Source organism: Musa acuminata, chromosome BXJ2-1 (genome assembly GCF_036884655.1).
Source record: "Musa acuminata AAA Group cultivar baxijiao chromosome BXJ2-1, Cavendish_Baxijiao_AAA, whole genome shotgun sequence".
NCBI lineage: Eukaryota > Viridiplantae > Streptophyta > Magnoliopsida > Zingiberales > Musaceae > Musa > Musa acuminata.
In genome coordinates this window covers 28,051,612-28,079,606 of record NC_088338.1, presented here as the reverse complement: position 1 = coordinate 28,079,606, position 27,995 = coordinate 28,051,612, and the positions used below count along the sequence as shown (strand labels likewise).

Below are 27,995 nucleotides of genomic sequence, written 5' to 3'. Positions count from 1 at the left end.
TAGTTAATCCTGCACACTTATCTCAACACATAGATTAGACAACAAATGACAATTGACTTCATCATCAAAATCCGAGATTCAACAATCTCCCCCTTTTTGATGATGACAATCAATTGATAATGGAGTTATCCTTCACTCCCCCTGTCTATATGCCATAGTTGAGATAAGTCAACCTTGAATTGAAGACCTAAGAATTCAAGTGACGTATTGATAAGTTAGATCAGTTAAACTTATCAATACTCCCATCATGATACTCATCATGATGTATCTCTTCAAAGATGATGTCAGGGCTTGACATACATCATCAGATTTGTATGATTGTGTTTGTAACCATTCATCATGTAGTATGAACATTATCATATAAAGCTATGAAGCACTATTACATGATGCATACATTTGAAATATACTAGTAAGTTTTTGCATTTTCTTCACATGATAACATATCAACTCAGGGCATAATGCAAACTTTAGCACATGTTTTTGTATCTCTTGGTGATGCAAGGATGGCATAATCATAGCAGTGTTTATAGCATCACTTATAGTATGGCAGTGTTTATCAATTCATATATATATATCTCCCCCTTTGTCATCAACAAAAAGCATAATAATCATGATACCAGGAAATTAATCAAAGCAAGCTTATAGAGGAATTTCACATAGATTGCTCTAAATACTTCTTCCCCTTTGTGTTATAATCCATTGTCCATGTAAAGATTTTGCAGGATGGAATACATACACATGAATCACTTCATCAAATCTATTTCAGATACTTATTTTTCATGAAAGTGTATATGATGCATTCGAAAAATCTGGTTCATAGCATTCGAAAAATAAGATGCATTCGGAGAAGATTTTGTTGCATATAATCATAGAGACATGGCAATCAAGTGATTTGATCATACAATATAGTCCGAAAAATAATTTTAACAAATTTAAGTATTCGGACATATCAACATTCTTCGAATCAAAGCACAAGGTTTTCAAAACTTTTCGTTTCAAAGCACAACATTCTTAATTTGGACATATCACATGCCAAAACAGTAATGATACCATAAAAATCTGAGATAACTTTTACCATAATAGATGTTTATATTCAGTACATCAGAAGTGAGAAGTTTACAACAACAACAGGTGTTCAATGAGTTCATTGATGCGGTGGAAAATTAAAGTGCCTAAACAAGGAGTTAAATTGACTATGAATCTGCTGCAGCTCAGATAGGATTTGATCTTGTCTTTGTTCAATCCATTCTTGTCTCTGTTCAAATCGATCCATACGAATCCCAATTTCTTCAATGGATGTATGAGTTTGCTCAACTGGATGTGTTTCCTCAAAGGGAAGGGTCGGAAGAGATTGGGTACCCCTAAATACTGGTGTTTCCGGTTCTGGTTCAGGTTGAGGATGATCAGTCCTTCTAGGGAGTCTAACCCAGTTACCGTTTCTATAGTAACATCTTAGTCGGTGAAGTAGATTTTTGTTTATTATGCTGTATCGATCTACTTTCATTACTTCTTCCTCTGGTGATATTAGAATGTCGTAAGCTTTTATTATTCTAGTGATTATACCACCATATGGGAGCATCATATCCTTTTTTGATAATTCTAACATATTTTGTTGAATAAGATAGCCAAGACAGATGTCATGTCCCTTCATGATTGAGTACATAGTTCCTAATTCTAGTTGACTAATTTCATCATGATGGTATTGTTTAGGGAGAATTATACTAGTCATGATATAATGAAGTATCTTAGTGTTCAAAGGCAATAGATGTTCACAACTTTTAGGAACTAATGCTATGTTAGGATTGGCAAAGATTGTTCCTAAGGCTTCAACATAGGATGTTCCAATACTTTCATCATCCCATGATCCTCTAAAGTAGAGTCCTATGCTTTTTATGGGAATGCCTATCATATCACAAATGAATCTATCAGTGATTGAGATGTGTTGTCCCAAAAGATAGGTGGACATCCTTCCTTCATCATCTATTTGTATGTTATTGTAAAATAATCTAACAAGCCTAGGATAGATGGGTTCGTTAATCTGTAAGATTGGAAGTAGACCTAGGTTTGCAAACCATTGGATGGTCTCTAAGTCTCTTAGTTCATTTAGATCTACGTATTTTCCTTTAGTGATACATCTAAGTTCGAAAGAGGGAAATCTTTCAGCATGGTATTTTGAATCGAAAAGAGTGAAATCAAATTCTTCTACTAATCTCCTCTTTCCCTTGTCCCTTGAGGATCTTCTAGATCCCATAATTACTGCTGTTTAGTGGGATGATGATGAGCTAGAGTAAATGAAGAACAAAACAGAATTTAAAAGCTTCTTAAAGAGTACCTTTGTGAAATCTTCAAGAGAGGGAAGGATTCTTGATGTTTTGCTCCGAAATGGAAGGTATTTGGACGGCTTAGAGGAGTGAAATGAGAGTGGAGGAGTAGAGGAGGAAATGGGAGTGAGTTGGGGTCGGTTTCACCGCCGGCCCTAGTGTGGGTTTAAAAAGGCAGAGTTGCGGGCGGTTGCACCTCTGGCTGGAGCGGTGCAACCTCTGGCAACCCGTGATAGCTGGAGGTGCAACCGCCAGCTGGAGAGGTGCCACCGCCTGCAGCCAGTGAGCACCTAATATGATTTGATCAGAGAGCCTTTGCCTTGAGGAGAGTTTCAGAGCAATTAGCGTTTGTTACATGACTTCGTATGAGTTTTTATTTACGGAAGAAGCTCTTGCATGATCAAAATAGATCTTTTAACGTGCATACGTATGTTGATAGTTTGTTTGGTATCCCTTTTAAGATCATGACATATTTAGTTTCATGATACAAGAATCAATTCGTAGATGATAGTGTTAACGGGTTTTGGAGGTATGTGAATTTGGATATCATATGTTTCTAATAAGGTTGTATCCAATTCGTATTTGTGATTTCATAACTTTCACTTGTTACTTAAGCGTTGCGAGTTCCTTTTTGATTCTTGATTTCTGACCATCGAGAGTCAAGGAGCAGAATATTATTTCTTGCTCCGGCCTAAAATTTTAATGTTTTTATAGGAAGGGATGATCTTTAGGAACCCATTTGCTTTTGGGTGCCTCATAAATAGATCTACATTTTCTATCATGTTGCATCGAGTTTATCATGGTTCCTTTAGGAACCCAAATCAGTTTGTTTGGACTTATTTTCTTGAATGGACAACAATGTGTCCTATGTCCAGATTTGCAACAAAAGTTACACTTGGTTTGGTGTTGAACATGTAAGATGGAGCTTTTTATGAAGGAGGTTGGATTTTGGTGAGGACTTCTCACAAATCCAATTCCGCTCCTTTTTGGAACGTGACCCTTGTTTGCAAGGATCATGTTCAACGACTTGCTACCAACATCGAATTTCTTCAAGGTATCCTTGAGTAGCAGGTTTTCTTTTTGTAAAGTTTCTAAATCATGACATTTGATACATGAATTTAAACTATCATGATGTTCGACTTTTAACTTATCAAACTCACAAGTAAGACTATCATGCACCTTTTTCAGCAATTTATATTTTCTACTTATACTCTTGCATTCGTCAAATAAGTCATTGAAAGCATTTAATAATTCATCGAAAGATAAATCAGCATTTAATGAATCCGTTACCTCCTCTCCGATAGCCATTAAGGCGTAATGAGCAACTTGCTCGGTGTTGGACTCCTCTTCCTCAGATGCGCTTGAATCATCCCATGTTGCTTGGAGCGCCTTCTTCTTTGTTGTTCTTTTCTTGACTTGGGGACAGTCACTCTTGTAGTGTCCCGGCTTTTTGCATTCATAGCAGATTACTTGGTCCTTTTTGGGTTCAAGTTTATTTTTTGCATCATTCTTAAACTTGTTTCTTTTAAAGAACTTTTTAAACTTTCTTGTTAGAAGTGCCAAGTCATCATCACAGTCCTCATCACTTGAGTTTTCTCTCAAGTGGCATTCTGAAGTTTTGAGTGCCATATCCTTCCTATTCTTTGGAAGGATGTCTTCTTGCTCTTCATGAGCTTTACAAGTCATTTCGTAGGTCATTAATGACCCGATTAGTTCTTCAAGAGGGAAATTTCGCAGATCTTTTGCCTCTTGAATAGCGGTGACTTTAGGATCCCAACTCTTAGGAAGGGATCTTAGTATCTTATTAACAAGCTCAAAATCCGAAAAGCTCTTTCCGAGTCCTTTTAGACCGTTGACGACATCCGTGAAACGGGTAAACATGTCGCCAATGGTTTCACTCGGTTTCATCCGAAAAAGTTCGAAGGAGTGTAACAGCAAATTGATTTTTGACTCTTTTACTCTACTTGTGCCCTCATGGGTCACTTCGAGTGTGTGCCAAATATCTAATCCAGTTTCACAAGTTGAAACACGGTTAAACTCGTTTTTATCAAGTGCACAAAATAAGGCATTCATAGCCTTTGCATTTAGAGCGAAAGCCTTCTTCTCCAAATCATTCCAATCGATCATTGGAAGAGAAGACTTTGAAAAACCATTTTCGACAAGATTCCACAGTTCAAAATCCATAGAAATAAGAAAGATCCTCATTCGGGTCTTCCAGTAGGTGTAGTCCGTCCCATTAAACATGGGTGGACGTGTAATAGAATGGCCCTCTTGGTTTCCGGCGTAAGCCATCTCTCTTGGGTTTTAATCCTTTTGAGAGTTAACCGGGCTCTGATACCAATTGTTAGGATCGAGAGCACTAAGAGGGGGGGGGGTGAATTAGTGCAGTGGATATTTTTCAGCGATTAAAAAGCGAAGGCTGCGTTCGTTCGACAAAGACTATTTTGATGCAAAAACCGATTCTAAGATTACTTATAATTAAGTGCAGTTTACGTTTAAGCGCAGTTAGCGTCTAAACGCAGTTAGCGTCTAAATGCAGATTGCGTCTAAACTCAGATTGCGTCTAAGCGCAGTTTGCGTCTTAGCGCAGATTGCGTCTAAGCGCAGATTGCGTCTAAACGCAGATTGCGTCTAAGCACAGATTGAGCAGAAGTATAAAGACAATGTGCTGTTGTTGTACAGCTCAAAAGGTAATCTGCAAAAAACAGATTTACGTCTAAACGCAGATTTGCGTCTAAACGCAGATTTACGTCTAAACGCAGATTTACGTCTTACACGCAGATTTACGTCTTAGACGCAGATTTACGTCTGAACTTTGAAACTCGTTTGTATATTCGCAGAGGGCAGTATGCAGTTGAAATCAAGACGTAAACGTAAACTGAAATCTGACGATTGTGCGAGGAAAGCCGATTTACGTCTAAATGCAGTTTTACGTCTAAATGTTGAAACTCGTTCGTAAAATTGCAGAAGACAGTTTGCAGTTATAAATAGAATCAAACTGTAAGTGTAAACTGCAAAGAAACTCGTTTGCAAAAGCACAGAGGACAGTTCTGCAGAATCAAAACGTAAACGTAAACTGTAATGTACTAAAACACGACTTTACATCTGAATGCAGATTCGGAAGAACAGCACTTAGAACTTGTTCGTGAAAGCGCAGAGAGCAGTAGTAGTGGAGGAGGTTTGTAGTAAAGATAAAGTGCTCAAAGATAAATGCAAACCAGAGATTTAGAGTGGTTCGGTCAGTCCTGACCTACTCCACTTTTGGCTTCCTCCACCGACGAGGTTGCCGACGTCAACTAGGGGCCTTCCTTCAATGGGTGAAGGCCAAACTGCCCTTTTACAGTTTCTCTCCTTTTGACAGGCTCAGGAGACAACCTTTACAGACCTTTCTCTCCTCACTTTACAACTGAAAACTTGAAGAACAGAAGGAGGAGACTTAAAGGCTTTACAATCACTTTTGAGCTCTTAGAATCACAGAAAAGATCAAGATTTCGGTGTAGGTCTGTATCTTTTCAGTGTTGAATGGATGGGGAATTTATAGGCCCCAACCCAATTCAAATTTGGAGCTCAAAACGATCAAATCCCGGAATTCCGGGATCAGGCGGTTGCACCTCTTGACTGGAGAGGTTGCACCGCCTGGCAGAGCTCGAAGACCGAGCTCAGGCGGTGCCACCTCTCTGCCAGGGAGGTTGCACCGCCCAGTCTTGCTCGAAGACTGAGCTCAGGCGGTGCCACCTCTCTGCCAGGGAGGTTGCACCGCCCAGTCTAGCTCGAAGACTGAGCTCAGGCGGTGCCACCTCTCTGCCAGGGAGGTTGCACCGCCCAGTCTAGCTCGAAGACTGAGCTCAGGCGGTGCCACCTCCCGGCTGGGGAGGTTGCACCGCGCAGTCTCGCTGGGAGGCTTAGCCCAGGCGGTGCCACCTCCTGGCCTGGGCGGTTGCACCTCCTGGTGCAATCAGGGTCCGAATGGTTCATTCCATTCGACCCAATTTCAATCTTTCAGGGGCCCAATTGCCCCAAGATTAAGCCAATGGGATCACCTCCCATTTTCCAACTTAATCATCGTGCTAACTACGATTAAATCTAAGACAACTTCTGCAGCTTTGCTTCGGTGCGTCAATCGCTCCTTCCGGCGAGTTTCCGGCGAACTTCCATCGATCATCCGATGAACCCTCGGTGATGCTCCTGCGGACTTCCGGCAAACTCCTTGACTTTGCGACGATCCACTTGGCAAGTTCCGACGAGCTTCGCTTGGCAAGCTTCTGGACTTCTCGGATCTGTTCTCGCAGAACCTCCGACGACCGTCCGAACTTCCGTCAAACTCTCGAACTCCCAACGTGATCATGAACTTGACTCCGGCGCAACTCCTGCTGCTTGTCTCTCTTTCATCGTAGTTAATCCTGCACACTTATCTCAACACATAGATTAGACAACAAATGACAATTAACTTCATCATCAAAATCCGAGATTCAACAATGTGCACGTCGCAGTCGGCGCATCAACGTCCGGAGCCTCTTGCCCGTCACGAAACCGTCGGCGCTTTCTCGAACGGTCTCGAAATCCCTATTGCAAGCTCTCTCCGAGCCCTAGCCCGACGACTGCGTATCGGTCACGGCAAGCGCGTGCAGAAACCATCGGCACTTTCTAGAACGAACTCGGAATCGCTATTGCGACCCCAATCCGGAAAGCTCTCTCCCCGCCCCTCGATACTGACAGCGTAGCGGTCACAGCAAATTTCCAGCCCCAAAACAATCATCTCGGAGCTCTACGGGAGATGTTTCGTATCCCGGGATGCAAAAAGGAGTGCAACACGAGGACTTCCCAGGGGGTCACCCATCCTAGTACTACTCTGGCCCAAGCACGCTTAACTTCGGAGTTCTGATGGGATACGGGGATTTAGTGCTGGCATTATCGCACCCGTTTCGCGTGCTTCGTCCCTCGCCTATGTGCACTTCGCAGCCGGCGCATCAACGTCCGGAGCCTCTTGCCCGTCACGAAACGGTCAGCGCTTTCTCGAACGGTCTCGAAATCCCTATTGCAAGCTCTCTCCGATCCCTAGCCCGACGACTGCGTATCGGTCACGGCAAGCGCGTGCAGAAACCATCGGCACTTTCTAGAACGAACTCGGAATCGCTATTGCGACCCCAATCCGAAAAAGCTCTCTCCGAGCCCCTCGAAACAGACAGCGTAGCGGTCACAGCAAATTTCCAGCCCCAAAACAATCGTCTCGGAGCTCTACGGGAGATGTTTCGTATCCCGGGATGCAAAAAGGAGTGCAACACGAGGACTTCCCAGGGGGTCACCCATCCTAGTACTACTCTGGCCCAAGCACGCTTAACTTCGGAGTTTTGATGGGATCCGGGGATTTAGTGCTGGCATTATCGCACCCGTTTCGCGTGCTTCGTCCCTCGCCTATGTGCACGTCGCAGTCGGCGCATCAACGTCCGGAGCCTCTTGCCCGTCACGAAACCGTCGGCGCTTTCTCGAACGGTCTCGAAATCCCTATTGCAAGCTCTCTCCGAGCCCTAGCCCGACGACTGCGTGTCGGTCACGGCAAGCGCGTGCAGAAACCATCGGCACTTTCTAGAACGAACTCGGAATCGCTATTGCGACCCCAATCTGGAAAGCCCTCTCCGAGCCCCTCGATACTGACTGCGTAGCGGTCACGGCAAATTTCCAGCCCCAAAACAATCGTCTCGGAGCTCTACGGGAGATGTTTCGTATCCCGGGATGCAAAAAGGAGTGCAACACGAGGACTTCCCAAGGGGTCACCCAACCTAGTACTACTCTGGCCCAAGCACGCTTAACTTCAGAGTTTTGATGGGATCTGGGGATTTAATGCTGGCATTATCGCACCCGTTTCGCGTGCTTCGTCCCTCGCCTATGTGCACGTCGCAGTCGGCGCATCAACGTCCGGAGCCTCTTGCCCGTCACGAAACCGTCGGCGCTTTCTCGAACGGTCTCGAAATCCCTATTGCAAGCTCTCTCCGAGCCCTAGCTCGACGACTGCGTATCGGTCACGGCAAGCGCGTGCAGAAACCATCAGCACTTTCTAGAACGAACTCGGAATCGCTATTGCGACACCAATCCGGAAAGCTCTCTCCGAGCCCCTCGATACTGACTGCGTAGCGGTAACAGCAAATTTCCAGCCCCACAACAATCGTCTCGGAGCTCTACGGGAAATGTTTCGTATCTCGGGATGCAAAAAGGAGTGCAACACGAGGACTTCCCAAGGGGTCACCCATCCTAGTACTACTCTTGCCCAAGCACGCTTAACTTCGGAGTTTTGATGGGATCCGGGGATTTAGTGCTGGCATTATCGCACCCGTTTCGCGTGCTTCGTCCCTCGCCTATGTGCACGTCGCAGTCGGCGCATCAACGTCCGGAGCCTATTGCCCGTCACGAAACCGTCGACGCTTTATCGAACGGTCTCGAAATCCCTATTGCAAGTTCTCTCCGAGCCCTAGCCCGACGATTGCGTATCGGTCACGGCAAGCGCATGCAGAAACCATCGGCACTTTCTAGAACGAACTCGGAATCGCTATTGCGACCCTAATCCGGAAAGCTCTCTCCGAGCCCCTCGATACTAATAGCGTAGCGGTCACGGCAAATTTCCAGCCCCAAAACAATCATCTCGGAGCTCTACGGGAGATGTTTCGTATCCCGGGATGCAAAAAGGAGTGCAACACGAGGAGTTCCCAAGGGGTCACCCATCCTAGTACTACTCTGGCACAAGCACGCTTAACTTCGGAGTTTTGATGGGTTCCGGTGATTTAGTGCTGGCATTATCGCACCGGCTTCGCGTGCTTCGTCCCTCGCCTATGTGCACGTCGCAGTCGGCGCATCAACGTCCGGAGCCTCTTGCCCGTCACGAAACCGGCGGCGCTTTCTCGAACGGTCTCGAAATCCCTATTACAAGCTCTCTCCGAGCCCTAGCCCGACGACTGCGTATCGGTCACGGCAAGCGCGTGCAGAAACCATCGGCACTTTCTAGAACGAACTCGGAATCGCTATTGCGACCCCAATCCGTAAAGCTCTCTCCGAGCCCCTCGATACTGACTGCGTAGCGGTCACAGCAAATTTCCAGCCACAAAACAATCGTCTCGGAGCTCTACGGGAGATGTTTCGTATCCCGGGATGCAAAAAGGAGTGCAACACGAGGACTTCCCAGGGGGTCAGCCATCGTAGTACTACTCTGGCCCAAGCACGCTTAACTTCGGAGTTTTGATGGGATCCGGGGATTTAGTGTTAGCATTATCGCACCCGTTTCGCGTGCTTCGTCCCTCGCCTATGTGCACGTCGCAGTCGGCGCATCAACGTCCGGAGCCTCTTGCCCGTCACGAAACCGTCGGCGCTTTCTCGAACGGTCTCGAAATCCCTATTGCAAGCTCTCTCCGAGCCCTAGCCTGACGATTGCGTATCGGTCACGGCAAGCGCGTGCAGAAACCATCGGCACTTTCTAGAACGATTCGGAATCACTATTGCGACCCCAATCCGGAAAGCTCTCTCCGAGCCCCTCGATACTGACTGCGTAGCGGTCACGGCAAATTTCCAGCCCCAAAATAATCGTCTCGGAGCTCTACGGGAGATGTTTCGTATCCCGGGATGCAAAAAGGAGTGCAACACGAGGACTTCCCAAGGGGTTACCCGTCCTAGTACTACTCTGGCCCAAGCACGCTTAACTTCGGAGTTTTGATGGGATCCGGGGATTTAGTGCTGGCATTATCGCACCCGTTTCGCGTGCTTCGTCCCTCGCCTATGTGCACATCGCAGTCGGCGCATCAACGTCCGGAGCCTCTTGCCCGTCACGAAACCGTCGGCTCTTTCTCGAACGGTCTCGAAATCCCTATTGCAAGCTCTCTTCGAGCCCTAGCCCGACGACTGCGTATCGGTCACGGCAAGCGCGTGCAAAAACCATCGGCACTTTATAGAACGAACTCGGAATCGCTATTGCGACCCCAATCCGGAAAGCTCTCTCCGAGCCCCTCGATATTGACTGCGTAGCGGTCACAGCAAATTTCCAGCCCCAAAACAATCGTCTCGGAGCTCTACGGGAGATGTTTCGTATCCCGGGATGCAAAAAGGAGTGCAACACGAGGACTTCCCAAGGGGTCACCCATCCTAGTACTACTCTGGCCCAAGCACGCTTAACTTCGGAGTTTTGATGGGATCCGGTGATTTAGTGCTGGCATTATCGCACCCGTTTCGCGTGCTTCGTCCCTCGCCTATGTGCACGTCGCGGTCGGCGCATCAACGTCCGGAGCCTCTTGCCCGTCACGAAACAGTCGTCGCTTTCTCGAACGTTCACGAAATCCCTATTGCAAGCTCTCTCCGAGCCCTAGCCCGACGACTGCGTATCGGTCATGGCAAGCGCGTACCGAAACCATCGGAACTTGCTATAACGATCTCGGAATCTCTATTGCGACCCCAATCCGGAAAGTTCTCTCCGAGGCCCTCGATACTGACTACGTAGCGGTCACAGCAAATTTCCAACCCCAAAACAATCGTCTCGGAGCTCTACGGGAGATGTTTCGTATCTCGGGATGCAAAAAGGAGTGCAACACTAGGACTTCCCAAGGGGTTACCCGTCCTAGTACTACTCTGGCCCAAGCACGCTTAACTTCGGAGTTTTGATGGGATCCGGGGATTTAGTGCTGGCATTATCGCACCCGTTTCGCGTGCTTCGTCCCTCGCCTATGTGCACGTCGCAGTCGGCGCATCAACGTCCGGAGCCTCTTGCCCGTCACGAAACAGTCGTCGCTTTCTCGAACGATCACGAAATCCCTATTGCAAGCTCTCTCCGAGCCCTATCCCGACGACTACGTATCGGTCACGGCAAGCGCGTGCCGAAACCATCGGCACTTTCTAGAACAATCTCGGAATCGCTATTGCGACCCCAATCCGGAAAGCTCTCTCCGAGCCCCTCGATACTGACAGCGTGGGGGTCACAACAAATTTCCAGCCCCAAAACAATCGTCTCGGAGCTCTACGGGAGATGTTTCGTATCCCGGGATGCAAAAAGGAGTGCAACACGAGGACTTCCCAGGGGGTCACCCATCGCAGTACTACTCTGGCCCAAGCACGCTTAACTTCGGTGTTTTGATGGGATCTGGTGATTTAGTACTGGCATTATCACACCCGTTTCGCGTGCTTCGTCCCTCGCCTACGTGCACGTCGCGGTCGGTGCATCAACGTCCGGAGCCTCTTGCCCGTCACGAAACCGTCGTCGCTTTCTCGAACGTTCACAAAATCCCTATTGCAAGCTCTCTCCGAGCCCTAGCCCGACGACTGCGTATCGGTCACGGCAAGCACGTGTCGAAACCATCGGCACTTTCTAGAACGATCTCGAATCCGCTATTGCGACCCCAATCCGGAAAGCTCTCTCCGAACCCCTCGATACTGACTGCGTAGCGGTCGCTGCAAATTTCCAACCCCAAAACAATCATCTCGGAGCTCTACGGGAGATGTTTCGTTTCTCGGGATGCAAAAAGGAGTGCAACACGAGGACTTCCTATGGGGTCACCCATCCTAGAACTACTCTGGCCCAAGCACGCTTAACTTCGGAGTTTTGATGGGATCCGGGGATTTAGTGCTGGCATTATCGCACCCGTTTCGCGTGCTTCGTCCCTCGCCTATGTGCACGTCGCAGTCGGCGCATCAACGTCCGGAGCCTCTTGCCCGTCACGAAACCGTCGATGCTTTCTCGAACGGTCTCGAAATCCCTATTGCAAGTTCTCTCCGAGCCCTAGCCCGACGATTGCGTATCGGTCACGGCAAGCGTGTGCAGAAACCAACGGCACTTTCTAGAACGATCTCGGAATCGCTATTGCGACCCCAATCCGGAAAGCTCTCTCCGAGCCCCTCGATACTAGTAGCGTAGCGGTCACGGCAAATTTCCAGCCCCAAAACAATCGTCTCGGAGCTCTACGGGAGATGTTTCGTATCCCGGGATGCAAAAAGGAGTGCAACACGAGGACTTCCCAAGGGGTCACCCATCGTAGTACTACTCTGGCCCAAGCACGCTTAACTTCGGAGATTTGATGGGATCCGGGGATTTAGTGCTGGCATTATCGCACCCGTTTCGCGTGCTTCGTCCCTCGCCTATGTGCACGTCGCATTCAGCGCATCAACGTCCGGAGCCTCTTGCCCGTCACGAAACCGTCGGCGCTTTCTCGAACGGTCTCGAAATCCCTATTGCAAGCTCTCTCCGAGCCCTAGCCCAACGATTGTGTATCGGTCACGGCAAGCGCGTGCAGAAACCATCGGCACTTTCTAGAACGAATCGGAATCGCTATTGCGACCCCAATCCGGAAAGCTCTCTCCGAGCACCTCGATACTGACTGCGTAGCGGTCACGGCAAATTTCCAGCACCAAAATAATCGTCACGGAGCTCTACGGGAGATGTTTCGTATCCCGGGATGCAAAAAGGAGTGGAACACGAGGACTTCCCAAGGGGTCACCCATCCTAGTACTACTCTGGCCCAAGCACGCTTAACTTCGGAGTTTTGATGGGATCCGGGGATTTAGTGCTGGCATTATCGCACCCGTTTCGCGTGCTTCGTCCCTCGCCTATGTGCACGTCGCGGTCGGCGCATCAAGGTCCGGAGCCTCTTGCCCGTCACGAAACAGTCGGCGCTTTCTCGAACGGTCTCGAAATCCCTATTGCAAGCTCTCTTAGAGCCCTAGCCCGACGACTGCGTATCGGTCACGGCAAGCGCGTGCAGAAACCATCGGCACTTTATAGAACGAACTCGGAATCGCTATTGCGACACCAATCCGGAAAGCTCTCTCCGAGCCCCTCGATATTGACTGCGTAGCGGTCACAGCAAATTTCCAGCCCCACAACAATCGTCTCGGAGCTCTACGGGTGATGTTTCGTATCTCGGGATGCAAAAAGGAGTGCAACACGAGGACTTCCCAGGGGGTCACCCATCCTAGTACTACTCTGGCCCAAGCACGCTTAACTTCGGAGTTTTGATGGGATCCGGGGATTTAGTGCAGGCATTATCGCACCCGTTTCGCGTGCTTCGTCCCTCGCCTATGTGCACGTCGCAGTCGGCGCATCAACGTCCGGAGCCTCTTGCCCGTCACGAAACCGTCGGCGCTTTCTCGAACGGTCTCGAAATCCCTATTGCAAGCTCTCTCCGAGCCCTAGCCCGACGACTGCGTATCGGTCACGGCAAGCGCGTGCAAAAACCATCAGCACTTTCTAGAACGAACTCGGAATCGCTATTGCGACCCCAATCCGAAAAGCTCTCTCCGAGCCCCACGATACTGACAGCGTTGCGGTCACAGCAAATTTCCAGCCCCAAAACAATCGTCTCGGAGCTCTACCGGAGATGTTTCGTATCCCGGGATGCAAAAAGGAGTGCAACACGAGGACTTCCCAAGGGGTCACCCATCCTAGTACTACTCTGGCCCAAGCACGCTTAACTTCGGAGTTTTGATGGGATCCGGTGATTTAGTGCTGGCATTATCGCACCCGTTTCGCGTGCTTCGTCCCTCGCCTATGTGCACGTCGCGGTCGGCGCATCAACGTCCGGAGCCTCTTGCCCGTCACGAAACAGTCGTCGCTTTCTCGAACGTTCACGAAATCCCTATTGCAAGCTCTCTCTGAGCCCTAGCCCGACGACTACGTATCGGTCACGACAAGCGCGTGCCGAAACCATCGGCACTTTCTAGAACGATCTCGGAATCGTTATTGCGACCCCAATCCGGAAAGCTCTCTCCGAGCCCCTTGATACTGACAGCGTAGCGGTCACAACAAATTTCCAGCCCCAAAACAATCGTCTCGGAGCTCAACAGGAGATGTTTCGTATCCCGGGATGCAAAAAGGAGTGCAACACGAGGACTTCCCAGGGGGTCACCCATCGTAGTACTACTCTGGCCCAAGCACGCTTAACTTCGGTGTTTTGATGGGATCTGGTGATTTAGTACTGGCATTATCACACCCGTTTCGCGTGCTTCGTCCCTCGCCTATGTGCACGTCGCGGTCGGCGCATCAACGTCCGGAGCCTCCTGCCCGTCACGAAACCGTCGGCGCTTTCTCGAACGTTCACGAAATCCCTCTTGCAAGCTCTCTCCGAGCCCTAGCCCGACGACTGCGTATCGGTCATGGCAAGCGCGTGCCGAAACCATCGGCACTTTCTAGAACGATCTCGGAATCGCTATTGCGACCCCAATCCGGAAAGCTCTCTCCGAGCCCCTCGATACTGATTGCGTAGCGGTCACAGCAAATTTCCAGCCCCAAAACAATCGTCTCGGAGCTCTACGGGAGATGTTTCGTATCCCGGGATGCAAAAAGGAGTGCAACACGAGGACTTCCCAGGGGGTCACCCATCGTAGTACTACTCTGGCCCAAGCACGCTTAACTTCGGTGTTTTGATGGGATCCGGTGATTTAATGCTGCCATTATCGCACCCGTTTCGCGAGCTTCGTCCCTCGCCTATATGCACGTCTCGGTCGGCGCATCAACGTCCAGAGCCTCTTGCCCGTCACGATACCGTCGGCGCTTTCTCGAACGTTCACGAAATCCCTATTGCAAGCTCTCTCCGAGCCCTAGCCCGACGACTGCGTATCGGTCACGACAAGCGCGTGCCGAAACCATCGGCACTTTCTAGAACGATCTCGGAATCTCTATTGCGACCCCAATCCGTAAAGCTCTCTCCGAGGCCCTCGATACTGACTACGTAGCGGTCACAGCAAATTTCCAGCCCCAAAACAATCGTCTCGGAGCTCTACGGGAGATGTTTCGTATCCCGGGATGCAAAAAGGAGTGCAACACGAGGACTTCCCAGGGGGTCACCTATCGGAGTACTATTCTGGCCCAAGCACGCTTAACTTCGGTGTTTTGATGGGATCCGGTGATTTAGTGCTGGCATTATCGCACCCGTTTCGAGAGCTTCTTCCCTCGCCTATGTGCACGTCGCGGTCGGCGCATCAACGTCCGGAGCCTCTTGCCCGTCATGAAACCGTCGTCGCTTTCTCGAACGTTCACGAAATCCCTATTGCAAGCTCTCTCCGAGCCCTAGCCCGACGACTGCATATCGGTCACGGCAAGCGCGTTCCGAAACCATCGGCACTTTCTAGAACGATCTCGGAATCGCTATTGCGACCCCAATCCGGAAAGCTCTCTCCGAGCCCCTCGATACTGATTGCGTAGCGGTCACAGCAAATTTCCAGCCCCAAAACAATCGTCTCGGAGCTCTACGGGAGATGATTCGTATCCCGGGATGCAAAAAGGAGTGCAACACGAGGACTTCCAGGGGGTCACCCATCGTAGTACTACTCTGGCCCAAGCACGCTTAACTTCGGTGTTTTGATGGGATCTGGTGATTTAGTGTTGCCATTCTCGCACCCGTTTCGCGAGCTTCGTCCCTCGCCTATGTGCACGTCGTGGTCGGCGCATCAAAGTCCGGAGCCTCTTGCCCGTCACGAAACCGTCGGCGCTTTCTCGAACGTTCACGAAATCCCTATTGCAAGCTCTCTCCGAGCCCTAGCCCGACGACTGCGTATCGGTCCTGGCAAGCGCGTGCCGAAACCATCGGAACTTGCTATAACGATCTCGGAATCTCTATTGCGACCCCAATCCGGAAAGTTCTCTCCGAGGCCCTCGATACTGACTACGTAGCGGTCACAGCAAATTTCCAACCCCAAAACAATCGTCTCGGAGCTCTACGGGAGATGTTTCGTATCTCGGGATGCAAAAAGGAGTGCAACACTAGGACTTCCCAGGGGGTCACCCATCTGAGTACTACTCTGTCCCAAGCACGCTTAACTTCGGTGTTTTGATGGGATCCGGTGATTTAGTGCTGGCATTATCGCACCCGTTTCGAGAGCTTCTTCCCTCGCCTATGTGCACGTCGCGGTCGGCGCATCAACGTCCGGAGCCTCTTGCCCGTCATGAAACCGTCGTCGCTTTCTCGAACGTTCACGAAATCCCTATTGCAAGCTCTCTCCGAGCCCTAGCCCGACGACTGCATATCGGTCACGGCAAGCGCGTTCCGAAACCATCGGCACTTTCTAGAACGATCTCGGAATCGCTATTGCGACCCCAATCCGGAAAGCTCTCTCCGAGCCCCTCGATACTGATTGCGTAGCGGTCACAGCAAATTTCCAGCCCCAAAACAATCGTCTCGGAGCTCTACGGGAGATGTTTCGTATCCCGGGATGCAAAAAGGAGTGCAACACGAGGACTTCCAGGGGGTCACCCATCGTAGTACTACTCTGGCCCAAGCACGCTTAACTTCGGTGTTTTGATGGGATCTGGTGATTTAGTGTTGCCATTATCGCACCCGTTTCGCGTGCTTCGTCCCTCGCCTATGTGCACGTCGCAGTCGGCGCATCAACGTCCGGAGCCTCTTGCCCGTCACGAAACAGTCGTCGCTTTCTCGAACGATCACGAAATCCCTATTGCAAGCTCTCTCCGAGCCCTATCCCGACGACTACGTATCGGTCACGGCAAGCGCGTGCCGAAACCATCGGCACTTTCTAGAACGATCTCGAATCCGCTATTGCGACCCCAATCCGGAAAGCTCTCTCCGAGACCCTCGATACTGACTGCGTAGCGGTCACTGCAAATTTCCAACCCCAAAACAATCGTCTCGGAGCTCTACGGGAGATGTTTCGTATCCCGGGATGCTAAAAGGAGTGCAACACGAGGACTTCCCAGGGGGTCACCCATCGTAGTACTACTCTGGCCCAAGCACGCTTAACTTCGGTGTTTTGATGGGATCTGGTGATTTAGTGCTGCCATTATCGCACCCGTTCCGCGAGCTTCGTCCCTCGCCTATGTGCACGTCGCGGTCGGCGCATCAACGTCCGGAGCCTCTTGCCGGTCACGAAACCGTCGGCACTTTCTCGAACGTTCACGAAATCCCTATTGCAAGCTCTCTCCGAGCCCTAGCCCGACGACTGCGTATCGATCACGGCAAGCACGTGCCGAAACCATCGGCACTTTCTAGAACGATCTCGGAATCGCTACTGCAACCCCAATCCGGAAAGCTCTCTTTGAGCCCCTCGATACAGCCTGCGTATCGGTCAAAGCAAATTTCCAGCCCCAAAACAAACGTCTCGGAGCTCTACGGGAGATGTTTCGTATCCCGGGATGCAAAAAGGAGTGCAACACGAGGACTTCCCAAGGGGTCACCCATCGTAGTACTACTCTGGCCCAAGCACGCTTAACTTCGGTGTTTTGATGGGATCCGGTGATTTAGTGCTGCCATTATCGCACCCGTTCCGCGAGCTTCGTCCCTCGCCTATGTGCACGTTGCGGTCGGCGCATCAACGTCCGGAGCCTCTTGCCCGTCACGAAACCGTCGGCGCTTTCTCGAATGTTCACGAAATCCCTATTGCAAGCTCTCTCCGAGCCCTAGCCTGACGACTGCGTATCGATCACGGCAAGCACGTACCGAATCCATCGGCACTTTCTAGAACGATCTCGGAATCGCTATTGCGACCCCAATCCGGAAAGCTCTCTCCGAGCCCCTCGATACTGACAGCGTAGCGGTCACAGCAAATTTCCAGCCCCAAAACAATCGTCTCGGAGCTCTACGGGAGATGTTTCGTATCCCGGGATGCAAAAAGGAGTGCAACACGAGGACTTCCCAAGGGGTCACCCATCGTTGTACTACTCTGGCCCAAGCACGCTTAACTTCGGTGTTTTGATGGGATCTAGTGATTTAGTGCTGGCATTATCGCACCCGTTTCGCGAGCTTCGTCCCTCGCCTATGTGCACGTCGCGGTCGGCGCATCAACGTCCGGAGCCTCTTGCCCGTCATGAAACCGTCGTCGATTTCTCGAATGTTCACGAAATCCCTATTGCAAGCTCTCTCCGAGCCCTAGCCCGACGACTGCGTATCGGTCACGGCAAGCGCGTGCCGAAACCATCGGCACTTTCTAGAACGATCTCGGAATCGCTATTGCGACCCCAATCCGGAAAGCTCTCTCCGTGCCCCTCGATACTGACAGCGTAGCGGTCAAAGCAAATTTCCAGCCCCAAAACAATCATCTCGGAGCTCTACGGGAGATGTTTCGTATCCCGGGATGCAAAAAGGAGTGCAACACGAGGACTTCCCAGGTGGTCACCCATCGTAGTACTACTCTGGCCCAAGCACGCTTAACTTCGGTGTTTTGATGGGATCCGGTGATTTAGTGTTGCCATTCTCGCACCCGTTTCGCGAGCTTCGTCCCTCGCCTATGTGCACGTCGCGGTCGGCGCATCAAAGTCCGGAGCCTCTTGCCCGTCACGAAACCGTCGGCGCTTTCTCGAACGTTCACGAAATCCCTATTGCAAGCTCTCTCCGAGCCCTAGCCCGACGACTGCGTATCGGTCCTGGCAAGCGCGTGCCGAAACCATCGGAACTTGCTATAACGATCTCGGAATCTCTATTGCGACCCCAATCCGGAAAGTTCTCTCCGAGGCCCTCGATACTGACTACGTAGCGGTCACAGCAAATTTCCAACCCCAAAACAATCGTCTCGGAGCTCTACGGGAGATGTTTCGTATCTCGGGATGCAAAAAGGAGTGCAACACTAGGACTTCCCAGGGGGTCACCCATCTGAGTACTACTCTGTCCCAAGCACGCTTAACTTCGGTGTTTTGATGGGATCCGGTGATTTAGTGCTGGCATTATCGTACCCGTTTCGCGAGCTTCTTCGCTCGCCTATGTGCACGTCGCGGTCGGCGCATCAACGTCCGGAGCCTCTTGCCCGTCATGAAACCGTCGTCGCTTTCTCGAACGTTCACGAAATCCCTATTGCAAGCTCTCTCCGAGCCCTAGCCCGACGACTGCGTATCGGTCACGGCAAGCGCGTGCCGAAACCATCGGCACTTTCTAGAACGATCTCGAAATCGCTATTGCGACCCCAATCTGGAAAGCTCTCTCTGAGCCCCTCGATACTGACTGTGTAGTGGTCACAGCAAATTTCCAACCCCAAAACAATCATCTCGGAGCTCTACGGGAGATGTTTCGTATCCCGGGATGCAAAAAGGAGTGCAACACGAGGACTTCCAGGGGGTCACCCATCGTAGTACTACTCTGGCCCAAGCACGCTTAACTTCGGTGTTTTGATGGGATCTGGTGATTTAGTGTTGCCATTCTCGCACCCGTTTCGCGAGCTTCGTCCCTCGCCTATGTGCACGTCGTGGTCGGCGCATCAAAGTCCGGAGCCTCTTGCCCGTCACGAAACCGTCGGCGCTTTCTCGAACGTTCACGAAATCCCTATTGCAAGCTCTCTCCGAGCCCTAGCCCGACGACTGCGTATCGGTCCTGGCAAGCGCGTGCCGAAACCATCGGAACTTGCTATAACGATCTCGGAATCTCTATTGCGACCCCAATCCGGAAAGTTCTCTCCGAGGCCCTCGATACTGACTACGTAGCGGTCACAGCAAATTTCCAACCCCAAAACAATCGTCTCGGAGCTCTACGGGAGATGTTTCGTATCTCGGGATGCAAAAAGGAGTGCAACACTAGGACTTCCCAGGGGGTCACCCATCTGAGTACTACTCTGTCCCAAGCACGCTTAACTTCGGTGTTTTGATGGGATCCGGTGATTTAGTGCTGGCATTATCGTACCCGTTTCGCGAGCTTCTTCGCTCGCCTATGTGCACATCGCGGTCGGCGCATCAACGTCCGGAGCCTCTTGCCCGTCATGAAACCGTCGTCGCTTTCTCGAACGTTCACGAAATCCCTATTGCAAGCTCTCTCCGAGCCCTAGCCCGACGACTGCGTATCGGTCACGGCAAGCGCGTGCCGAAACCATCGGCACTTTCTAGAACGATCTCGGAATCGCTATTGCGACCCCAATCTGGAAAGCTCTCTCCGAGCCCCTCGATACTGACTGTGTAGTGGTCACAGCAAATTTCCAACCCCAAAACAATCATCTCGGAGCTCTACGGGAGATGTTTCGTATCCCGGGATGCAAAAAGGAGTGCAACACGAGGACTTCCAGGGGGTCACCCATCGTAGTACTACTCTGGCCCAATCACGCTTAACTTCGGTGATTTAGTGCTGGCATTATCGCACCCGTTTCGCGAGCTTCGTCACTCGCTTATGTGCACGTCGCGGTCGGCGCATCAACGTCTGGAGCCTCTTGCCCGTCATGAAACCGTCGTCGCTTTGTCGAACGTTCACGAAATCCCTATTGCAAACTCTCTCCGAGCCCTAGACCGACGACTGCGTATCGGTCACGGCAAGCGCGTGCCGAAACCATTGGCACTTTCTTGAACGATCTCGGAATCGCTATTGCGACCCCTATCCAGAAAGCTCTCTCCGTGCCCCTCGATACTGACTGCGTAGCGGTCACAGCAAATTTCCAGCCCCAAAACAATTGTCTCAGAGTTCTACGGGAGATGTTTCGTATCCTGGGATGCAAAAAGGAGTGCAACACGAGGACTTCCCAGGGGGTAACCCATCGTAGTACTACTCTGGCCCAAGCACGCTTAACTTCGGTGTTTTAATGGGATCCAGTGATTTAGTGCTGCCATTATCGCACCCGTTTCGCGAGCTTCGTCCCTAGCCTACTTGCACGTCGCGGTCGGCGCATCAACGTCCGGAGCCTCTTGCCCGTCACGAAACCGTCGGCGCTTTCTCGAACGTTCACGAAATCCCTATTGCAAGCTCTCTCCGAGCCCTAGCCCGACGACTGCGTATCGATCAAGGCAAGCACGTGCCGAAACCATCGGCACTTTCTAGAACGATCTCGGAATCGCTATTGCAACCCCAATCCGTAAAGCTCTCTCCGAGGCCCTCGATACTGACTACGTAGCGGTCACAGCAAATTTCCAGCCCCAAAACAATTGTCTCGGAGCTCTACGGGAGATGTTTCGTATCCCGGGATGCAAAAAGGAGTGCAACACGAGGACTTCCCAGGGGGTCACCTATCGGAGTACTACTCTGGCCCAAGCACGCTTAACTTCGGTGTTTTGATGGGATCCGGTGATTTAGTGCTGCCATTATCGCACCCGTTCCGCGAGCTTCGTCCCTCGCCTATGTGCACGTCGCGGTCGGCGCATCAACGTCCGGAGCCTCTTGCCCGTCATGAAACCGTCGTCGCTTTCTCGAACGTTCACGAAATCCCTATTGCAAGCTCTCTCCGAGCCCTAGCCCGACGACTGCGTATCGGTCATGGCAAGCACGTGCCGAAACCATCGGCACTTTCTAGAACGATCTCGAATCCGCTATTGCGACCCCAATCCGGAAAGCTCTCTCCGAGACCCTCGATACTGACTGCGTAGCGGTCACTGCAAATTTCCAACCCCAAAACAATCGTCTCGGAGCTCTACGGGAGATGTTTCGTATCCCGGGATGCTAAAAGGAGTGCAACACGAGGACTTCCCAGGGGGTCACCCATCGTAGTACTACTCTGGCCCAAGCACGCTTAACTTCGGTGTTTTGATGGGATCCGGTGATTTAGTGCTGCCATTATCGCACCCGTTCCGCGAGCTTCGTCCCTCGCCTATGTGCACGTCGCGGTCGGCGCATCAACGTACGGAGCCTCTTGCCGGTCACGAAACCGTCGGCACTTTCTCGAACGTTCACGAAATCCCTATTGCAAGCTCTCTCCGAGCACTAGCCCGACGACTGCGTATCGATCACGGCAAGCACGTGCCGAAACCATCGGCACTTTCTAGAACGATCTCGGAATCGCTACTGCAACCCCAATCCGGAAAGCTCTCTCTGAGCCCCTCGATACTGACTGCGTATCGGTCAAAGCAAATTTCCAGCCCCAAAACAAACGTCACGGAGCTCTACGGGAGATGTTTCGTATCTCGGGATGCAAAAAGGAGTGCAACACGAGGACTTCCCAGGGGGTCACCCATCGTAGTACTACTCTGGCCCAAGCACGCTTAACTTCGGTGTTTTGATGGGATCTGGTGATATAGGGCTGCCATTATCGCACCCGTTCCGCGAGCTTCGTCCCTCGCCTATGTGCACGTCGCGGTCGGCGCATCAACGTCCGGAGCCTCTTGCCCGTCACGAAACCGTCGGCGCTTTCTCGAACGTTCACGAAATCCCTATTGCAAGCTCTCTCCGAGCCCTAGCCCGACGACTGCGTATCGGTCACGACAAGCGCGTGCCGAAACCATCGGCACTTTCTAGAACGATCTCGGAATCTCTATTGCGACCCCAATCCGTAAAGCTCTCTCCGAGGCCCTCGATACTGACTACGTAGCGGTCACAGCAAATTTCCAGCCCCAAAACAATCGTCTCGGAGCTCTACGGGAGATGTTTCGTATCCCGGGATGCAAAAAGGAGTGCAACACGAGGACTTCCCAGGGGGTCACCTATCGGAGTACTACTCTGGCCCAAGCACGCTTAACTTCGGTGTTTTGATGGGATCCGGTGATTTAGTGCTGGCATTGTCGCACCCGTTTCGAGAGCTTCTTCCCTCGCCTATGTGCACGTCGCGGTCGGCGCATCAACGTCCGGAGCCTCTTGCCCGTCATGAAACCGTCGTCGCTTTCTCGAACGTTCACGAAATCCCTATTGCAAGCTCTCTCCGAGCCCTAGCCCGACGACTGCGTATCGGTCATGGCAAGCGCGTGCCGAAACCATCGGCACTTTCTAGAACGATCTCGGAATCGCTATTGCGACCCCAATCCGGAAAGCTCTCTCCGAGCCCCTCGATACTGATTGCGTAGCGGTCACAGCAAATTTCCAGCCCCAAAACAATCGTCTCGGAGCTCTACGGGAGATGTTTCGTATCCCGGGATGCAAAAAGGAGTGCAACACGAGGACTTCCCAGGGGGTCACCCATCGTAGTACTACTCTGGCCCAAGCACGCTTAACTTCGGTGTTTTGATGGGATCCGGTGATTTAATGCTGCCATTATCGCACCCGTTTCGCGAGCTTCGTCCCTCGCCTATATGCACGTCTCGGTCGGCGCATCAACGTCCAGAGCCTCTTGCCCGTCACGAAACCGTCGGCGCTTTCTCGAACGTTCACGAAATCCCTATTGCAAGCTCTCTCCGAGCCCTAGCCCGACGACTGCGTATCGGTCACGACAAGCGCGTGCCGAAACCATCGGCACTTTCTAGAACGATCTCGGAATCTCTATTGCGACCCCAATCCGTAAAGCTCTCTCCGAGGCCCTCGATACTGACTACGTAGCGGTCACAGCAAATTTCCAGCCCCAAAACAATCGTCTCGGAGCTCTACGGGAGATGTTTCGTATCCCGGGATGCAAAAAGGAGTGCAACACGAGGACTTCCCAGGGGGTCACCTATCGGAGTACTATTCTGGCCCAAGCACGCTTAACTTCGGTGTTTTGATGGGATCCGGTGATTTAGTGCTGGCATTATCGCACCCGTTTCGAGAGCTTCTTCCCTCGCCTATGTGCACGTCGCGGTCGGCGCATCAACGTCCGGAGCCTCTTGCCCGTCATGAAACCGTCGTCGCTTTCTCGAACGTTCACGAAATCCCTATTGCAAGCTCTCTCCGAGCCCTAGCCCGACGACTGCATATCGGTCACGGCAAGCGCGTTCCGAAACCATCGGCACTTTCTAGAACGATCTCGGAATCGCTATTGCGACCCCAATCCGGAAAGCTCTCTCCGAGCCCCTCGATACTGATTGCGTAGCGGTCACAGCAAATTTCCAGCCCCAAAACAATCGTCTCGGAGCTCTACGGGAGATGTTTCGTATCCCGGGATGCAAAAAGGAGTGCAACACGAGGACTTCCCAGGGGGTCACCCATCCTAGTACTACTCTTGCCCAAGCACGCTTAACTTCGGTGTTTTGATGGGATCCGGTGATTTAGTGCTGCCATTATCGCACCCATTTCGCGAGCTTCGTCCCTCGCCTATGTGCACATCGCGGTCGGCGTATCAACGTCCGGAGCCTCTTGCCCGTCACGAAACCGTCGGCGCTTTCTCGAACGTTCACGAAATCCCTCTTGCAAGCTCTCTCCGAGCCCTCGCCCGACGACTGCGTATCGATCACGGCAAGCACGTACCGAATCCATCGGCACTTTCTAGAACGATCTCGGAATCGCTATTGTGACCCCAATCCGGAAAGCTCTCTCCGAGTCCCTCGATACTGACTGCGTAGCGGTCACAGCAAATTTCCAGCCCCAAAACAATCGTCTCGGAGCTCTATGGGAGATGTTTCGTATCCCGGGATGCAAAAAGGAGTGCAACACGAGGGCTTCCCAAGGGGTCACCCATCGTAGTACTACTCTGGCCCAAGCACGCTTAACTTCGGTGTTTTGATGGGATCTGGTGATTTAGTGCTGGCATTATCGCACCCGTTTCGTGAGCTTCGTCCCTCGCCTATGTGCACGTCGCGGTCGGAGCATCAACGTCCAGAGCCTCTTGCCCGTCATGAAACCGTCGTCGCTTTCTCGAACGTTAACGAAATCCCTATTGCAAGCTCTCTCCGAGCCCTAGCCCGACGACTGCGTATCGGTCACGGCAAGCGCGTGCCGAAACCATCGGCACTTTCTAGAACGATCTCGGAATCGCTATTGCAACCCCAATCCGGAAAGCTCTCTCTGAGCCCCTCGATACTGACTGCGTATCGGTCAAAGCAAATTTCCAGCCCCAAAACAAACGTCACGGAGCTCTACGGGAGATGTTTCGTATCTCGGGATGCAAAAAGGAGTGCAACACGAGGACTTCCCAGGGGGTCACCCATCGTAGTACTACTCTGGCCCAAGCACGCTTAACTTCGGTGTTTTGATGGGATCTGGTGATTTAGGGCTGCCATTATCGCACCCGTTCCGCGAGCTTCGTCCCTCGCCTATGTGCACGTCGCGGTCGGCGCATCAACGTCCGGAGCCTCTTGCCCGTCACGAAACCGTCGGCGCTTTCTCGAACGTTCACGAAATCCCTATTGAAAGCTCTCTCCGAGCCCTAGCCCGATGACTGCGTATCGATCACGGCAAGCACGTACCGAATCCATCGGCACTTTCTAGAACGATCTCGGAATCGCTATTGCGACCCCAATCCGGAAAGCTCTCTCCGAGCCCCTCGATACTGACTGCGTAGCGGTCACAGCAAATTTCCAGCCCCAAAACAATCGTCTCGGAGCTCTACGGGAGATGTTTCGTATCCCGGGATGCAAAAAGGAGTGCAACACGAGGACTTCCCAAGGGGTCACCCATCGTAGTACTACTCTGGCCCAAGCACGCTTAACTTCGGTGTTTTGATGGGATCTGGTGATTTAGTGCAGGCATTATCGCACCCGTTTCGCGAGCTTCGTCCCTCGCCTATGTGCACGTCGCGGTCGGCGCATCAACGTCCGGAGCCTCGTGCCCGTCACGAAACCGTCGGCGCTTTCTCGAACGTTCACGAAATCCCTATTGCAAGCTCTCTCCGAGCCCTAGCCCGATGACTGCGTATCGATCACGGCCAGCACGTGCCGAAACCATCGGCACTTTCTAGAACAATCTCGGAATCGCTATTGCAACCCCAATCCGGAAAGCTCTCTGTGAGCCCCTCGATACTGACTGCGTAGCGGTCACAGCTAATTTCCAGCCCCAAAACAATCGTCTCGGAGCTCTACGGGAGATGTTTCGTATCCCGGGATGCAAAAAGGAGTGCAACACGAGGACTTTTCAAGGGGTCACCCATCGTAGTACTACTCTGGCCCAAGCACGCTTAACTTCGGTGTTTTGATGGGATCTGGTGATTTAGTGCTGGCATTATCGCACCCGTTTCGTGAGCTTCGTCCCTCGCCTATGTGCACGTCGCGGTCGGTGCATCAACGTCCGGAGCCTCTTGCCCATCATGAAACCGTCGTCGCTTTCTCGAACGTTCACGAAATCCCTATTGCAAGCTCTCTCCGAGCCCTAGCCCGACGACTGCGTATCGGTCACGGCAAGCGCTTGTCGAAACCATCGGCACTTTCTAGAACGATCTCGGAATCGCTATTGCGACCCCAATCCGGAAAGCTCTCTCCGGGCCCCTCGATACTGATTGCGTAGCGGTCACAGCAAATTTCCAGCCCCAAAACAATCGTCTCGGAGCTCTACGGTAGAAGTTTCGTATCCCGGGATGCAAAAAGGAGTGCAACACGAGGACTTCCCAAGGGGTCACCCATCGTAGTACTACTCTGGCCCAAGCACGCTTAACTTCGGTGTTTTGATGGGATCTGTTGATTTAGTGCTGGCATTTTCGCACCCGTTTCGCGAGCTTCGTCCCTCGCCTATGTGCACGTCGCGGTCGGCGCATCAACGTCCGGAGCCTCTTGCCCGTCATGAAACCGTCGTCGCTTTTTCGAACGTTCACGACATCCCTATTGCAAGCTCTCTCCGAGCCCTAGCCCGACGACTGCGTATCGATCACGGCAAGCGCGTGCCGAAACCATCGGCACTTTCTAGAACGATCTCGGAATCGCTATTGCGACCCCAATCCGGAAAGCTCTCTCCGAGCCCCTCGATACTGACAGCGTAGCGGTCACAGCAAATTTCCAGCCCCAAAACAATCGTCTCGGAGCTCTACGGGAGATGTTTCGTATCCCCGGATGCAAAAAGGAGTGCAACACGAGGACTTCCCAGGGGGTCACCCATCGTAGTACTACTCTGGCCCAAGCACGCTTAACTTCGGTGTTTTGATGGGATCCGGTGATTTAATGCTGCCATTATCGCACCCGTTTCGCGAGCTTCGTCCCTCGCCTATGTGCACGTCGCGGTCGGCGCATCAACGTCCAGAGCCTCTTGCCTGTCACGAAACCGTCGGCGCTTTCTCGAACGTTCACGAAATCCCTATTGCAAGCTCTCTCCAAGCCCTAGCCCGACGACTGCGTATTGGTCACGACAAGCGCGTGCCGAAACCATCGGCACTTTCTAGAATGATCTCGGAATCTCTATTGCGACCCCAATCCGTAATGCTCTCTCCGAGGCCCTCGATACTGACTACGTAGCGGTCACAGCAAATTTCCAGCCCCAAAACAATCGTCTCGGAGCTCTACGGGAGATGTTTCGTATCCGGGGATGCAAAAAGGAGTGCAACACGAGGACTTCCCAGGGGGTCACCTATCGGAGTACTACTCTGGCCCAAGCACGCTTAACCTCGGTGTTTTGATGGGATCCGATGATTTAGTGCTGGCATTATCACACCCGTTTCGCGAGATTCTTCCCTCGCCTATGTGCACGTCGCGGTCGGCGCATCAACGTCCGGAGCCTCTTGCCCGTCATGAAACCGTCGTCACTTTCTCAAACGTTCACGAAATCCCTATTGCAAGCTCTCTCCGAGCCCTAGCCCGACGACTGCGTATCGGTCACGGCAAGCGCGTGCCGAAACCATCGGCACTTTCTAGAACGATCTCGGAATCGCTATTGCGACCCCAATCCAGAAAGCTCTCTCCGAGCCCCTCGATACTGACTGCGTGGCGGTCACAGCAAATTTCCAGCCCCAAAACAATCGTCTCGGAGCTCTACGGGAGATGTTTCGTATCCCGGGATGCAAAAAGGAGTGCAACACGAGGACTTCCCAGGGGGTCACCCATCCTAGTACTACTCTTGCCCAAGCACGCTTAACTTCGGTGTTTTGATGGGATCCGGTGATTTAGTGCTGCCATTATCGCACCCATTTCGCGAGCTTCGTCCTTCGCCTATGTGCACATCGCGGTCGGCGTATCAACGTCCGGAGCCTCTTGCCCGTCACGAAACCGTCGGCGCTTTCTCGAACGTTCACGAAATCCCTCTTGCAAGCTCTCTCCGAGCCCTCGCC

At 51.7% G+C, this 27,995-nt stretch overlaps 18 non-coding genes and 26 pseudogenes across 18 annotated transcripts; all 44 read right to left on the bottom strand.

Moving 5' to 3' along the window:
• Positions 1-7,121: 7,121 nt before the first annotated feature.
• On the bottom strand, positions 7,122-7,240 carry LOC135599695 (5S ribosomal RNA). Its single transcript, XR_010482040.1, has one exon. It is a non-coding gene; the product is annotated as a 5S ribosomal RNA (ribosomal RNA).
• A 351-nt stretch (positions 7,241-7,591) lies between these two features.
• Positions 7,592-7,710, bottom strand: LOC135603451 (5S ribosomal RNA). Its single transcript, XR_010484116.1, has one exon. It is a non-coding gene; the product is annotated as a 5S ribosomal RNA (ribosomal RNA).
• A 350-nt stretch (positions 7,711-8,060) lies between these two features.
• LOC135600520 (5S ribosomal RNA) lies at positions 8,061-8,179 on the bottom strand. The gene has a single exon (XR_010482840.1). It is a non-coding gene; the product is annotated as a 5S ribosomal RNA (ribosomal RNA).
• A 350-nt stretch (positions 8,180-8,529) lies between these two features.
• On the bottom strand, positions 8,530-8,648 carry LOC135602564 (5S ribosomal RNA). The gene has a single exon (XR_010483996.1). It is a non-coding gene; the product is annotated as a 5S ribosomal RNA (ribosomal RNA).
• Positions 8,649-8,998: 350 nt separating this feature from the next.
• On the bottom strand, positions 8,999-9,117 carry LOC135602076 (5S ribosomal RNA; annotated as a pseudogene).
• Positions 9,118-9,467: 350 nt separating this feature from the next.
• On the bottom strand, positions 9,468-9,586 carry LOC135602395 (5S ribosomal RNA; annotated as a pseudogene).
• A 349-nt stretch (positions 9,587-9,935) lies between these two features.
• Positions 9,936-10,054, bottom strand: LOC135600634 (5S ribosomal RNA). Its single transcript, XR_010482953.1, has one exon. It is a non-coding gene; the product is annotated as a 5S ribosomal RNA (ribosomal RNA).
• Positions 10,055-10,404: 350 nt separating this feature from the next.
• LOC135601116 (5S ribosomal RNA) lies at positions 10,405-10,523 on the bottom strand. The gene has a single exon (XR_010483420.1). It is a non-coding gene; the product is annotated as a 5S ribosomal RNA (ribosomal RNA).
• Positions 10,524-10,873: 350 nt separating this feature from the next.
• Positions 10,874-10,992, bottom strand: LOC135600406 (5S ribosomal RNA). Its single transcript, XR_010482728.1, has one exon. It is a non-coding gene; the product is annotated as a 5S ribosomal RNA (ribosomal RNA).
• A 350-nt stretch (positions 10,993-11,342) lies between these two features.
• LOC135601883 (5S ribosomal RNA) lies at positions 11,343-11,461 on the bottom strand (annotated as a pseudogene).
• Positions 11,462-11,811: 350 nt separating this feature from the next.
• Positions 11,812-11,930, bottom strand: LOC135601049 (5S ribosomal RNA). Its single transcript, XR_010483355.1, has one exon. It is a non-coding gene; the product is annotated as a 5S ribosomal RNA (ribosomal RNA).
• A 350-nt stretch (positions 11,931-12,280) lies between these two features.
• On the bottom strand, positions 12,281-12,399 carry LOC135599964 (5S ribosomal RNA). Its single transcript, XR_010482301.1, has one exon. It is a non-coding gene; the product is annotated as a 5S ribosomal RNA (ribosomal RNA).
• Positions 12,400-12,748: 349 nt separating this feature from the next.
• LOC135600885 (5S ribosomal RNA) lies at positions 12,749-12,867 on the bottom strand. The gene has a single exon (XR_010483196.1). It is a non-coding gene; the product is annotated as a 5S ribosomal RNA (ribosomal RNA).
• Positions 12,868-13,217: 350 nt separating this feature from the next.
• LOC135599625 (5S ribosomal RNA) lies at positions 13,218-13,336 on the bottom strand. Its single transcript, XR_010481972.1, has one exon. It is a non-coding gene; the product is annotated as a 5S ribosomal RNA (ribosomal RNA).
• Positions 13,337-13,686: 350 nt separating this feature from the next.
• LOC135601105 (5S ribosomal RNA) lies at positions 13,687-13,805 on the bottom strand. Its single transcript, XR_010483409.1, has one exon. It is a non-coding gene; the product is annotated as a 5S ribosomal RNA (ribosomal RNA).
• A 350-nt stretch (positions 13,806-14,155) lies between these two features.
• Positions 14,156-14,274, bottom strand: LOC135601791 (5S ribosomal RNA; annotated as a pseudogene).
• Positions 14,275-14,624: 350 nt separating this feature from the next.
• LOC135601964 (5S ribosomal RNA) lies at positions 14,625-14,743 on the bottom strand (annotated as a pseudogene).
• Positions 14,744-15,093: 350 nt separating this feature from the next.
• LOC135601954 (5S ribosomal RNA) lies at positions 15,094-15,212 on the bottom strand (annotated as a pseudogene).
• Positions 15,213-15,562: 350 nt separating this feature from the next.
• Positions 15,563-15,680, bottom strand: LOC135599221 (5S ribosomal RNA; annotated as a pseudogene).
• A 350-nt stretch (positions 15,681-16,030) lies between these two features.
• Positions 16,031-16,149, bottom strand: LOC135601814 (5S ribosomal RNA; annotated as a pseudogene).
• Positions 16,150-16,499: 350 nt separating this feature from the next.
• LOC135604451 (5S ribosomal RNA) lies at positions 16,500-16,617 on the bottom strand (annotated as a pseudogene).
• Positions 16,618-16,967: 350 nt separating this feature from the next.
• Positions 16,968-17,086, bottom strand: LOC135602309 (5S ribosomal RNA; annotated as a pseudogene).
• A 350-nt stretch (positions 17,087-17,436) lies between these two features.
• LOC135601703 (5S ribosomal RNA) lies at positions 17,437-17,555 on the bottom strand (annotated as a pseudogene).
• Positions 17,556-17,905: 350 nt separating this feature from the next.
• Positions 17,906-18,024, bottom strand: LOC135602709 (5S ribosomal RNA; annotated as a pseudogene).
• A 350-nt stretch (positions 18,025-18,374) lies between these two features.
• On the bottom strand, positions 18,375-18,493 carry LOC135603495 (5S ribosomal RNA; annotated as a pseudogene).
• Positions 18,494-18,843: 350 nt separating this feature from the next.
• Positions 18,844-18,962, bottom strand: LOC135603232 (5S ribosomal RNA; annotated as a pseudogene).
• A 350-nt stretch (positions 18,963-19,312) lies between these two features.
• Positions 19,313-19,430, bottom strand: LOC135599220 (5S ribosomal RNA; annotated as a pseudogene).
• Positions 19,431-19,780: 350 nt separating this feature from the next.
• On the bottom strand, positions 19,781-19,899 carry LOC135603231 (5S ribosomal RNA; annotated as a pseudogene).
• Positions 19,900-20,699: 800 nt separating this feature from the next.
• On the bottom strand, positions 20,700-20,818 carry LOC135602897 (5S ribosomal RNA; annotated as a pseudogene).
• Positions 20,819-21,168: 350 nt separating this feature from the next.
• Positions 21,169-21,287, bottom strand: LOC135603002 (5S ribosomal RNA; annotated as a pseudogene).
• A 350-nt stretch (positions 21,288-21,637) lies between these two features.
• LOC135601529 (5S ribosomal RNA) lies at positions 21,638-21,756 on the bottom strand. The gene has a single exon (XR_010483820.1). It is a non-coding gene; the product is annotated as a 5S ribosomal RNA (ribosomal RNA).
• Positions 21,757-22,106: 350 nt separating this feature from the next.
• LOC135603717 (5S ribosomal RNA) lies at positions 22,107-22,225 on the bottom strand (annotated as a pseudogene).
• Positions 22,226-22,575: 350 nt separating this feature from the next.
• On the bottom strand, positions 22,576-22,694 carry LOC135601233 (5S ribosomal RNA). The gene has a single exon (XR_010483533.1). It is a non-coding gene; the product is annotated as a 5S ribosomal RNA (ribosomal RNA).
• A 350-nt stretch (positions 22,695-23,044) lies between these two features.
• Positions 23,045-23,163, bottom strand: LOC135601962 (5S ribosomal RNA; annotated as a pseudogene).
• A 350-nt stretch (positions 23,164-23,513) lies between these two features.
• LOC135601953 (5S ribosomal RNA) lies at positions 23,514-23,632 on the bottom strand (annotated as a pseudogene).
• Positions 23,633-23,982: 350 nt separating this feature from the next.
• Positions 23,983-24,101, bottom strand: LOC135600760 (5S ribosomal RNA). Its single transcript, XR_010483073.1, has one exon. It is a non-coding gene; the product is annotated as a 5S ribosomal RNA (ribosomal RNA).
• Positions 24,102-24,451: 350 nt separating this feature from the next.
• On the bottom strand, positions 24,452-24,570 carry LOC135601182 (5S ribosomal RNA). The gene has a single exon (XR_010483484.1). It is a non-coding gene; the product is annotated as a 5S ribosomal RNA (ribosomal RNA).
• Positions 24,571-24,920: 350 nt separating this feature from the next.
• LOC135603452 (5S ribosomal RNA) lies at positions 24,921-25,039 on the bottom strand (annotated as a pseudogene).
• A 350-nt stretch (positions 25,040-25,389) lies between these two features.
• Positions 25,390-25,508, bottom strand: LOC135601295 (5S ribosomal RNA). The gene has a single exon (XR_010483592.1). It is a non-coding gene; the product is annotated as a 5S ribosomal RNA (ribosomal RNA).
• A 350-nt stretch (positions 25,509-25,858) lies between these two features.
• Positions 25,859-25,977, bottom strand: LOC135602397 (5S ribosomal RNA; annotated as a pseudogene).
• Positions 25,978-26,327: 350 nt separating this feature from the next.
• LOC135603150 (5S ribosomal RNA) lies at positions 26,328-26,446 on the bottom strand (annotated as a pseudogene).
• Positions 26,447-26,796: 350 nt separating this feature from the next.
• On the bottom strand, positions 26,797-26,915 carry LOC135601961 (5S ribosomal RNA; annotated as a pseudogene).
• Positions 26,916-27,265: 350 nt separating this feature from the next.
• LOC135603757 (5S ribosomal RNA) lies at positions 27,266-27,384 on the bottom strand (annotated as a pseudogene).
• Positions 27,385-27,734: 350 nt separating this feature from the next.
• Positions 27,735-27,853, bottom strand: LOC135600759 (5S ribosomal RNA). The gene has a single exon (XR_010483072.1). It is a non-coding gene; the product is annotated as a 5S ribosomal RNA (ribosomal RNA).
• Between the last annotated feature and the right edge of the window lie 142 nt (positions 27,854-27,995).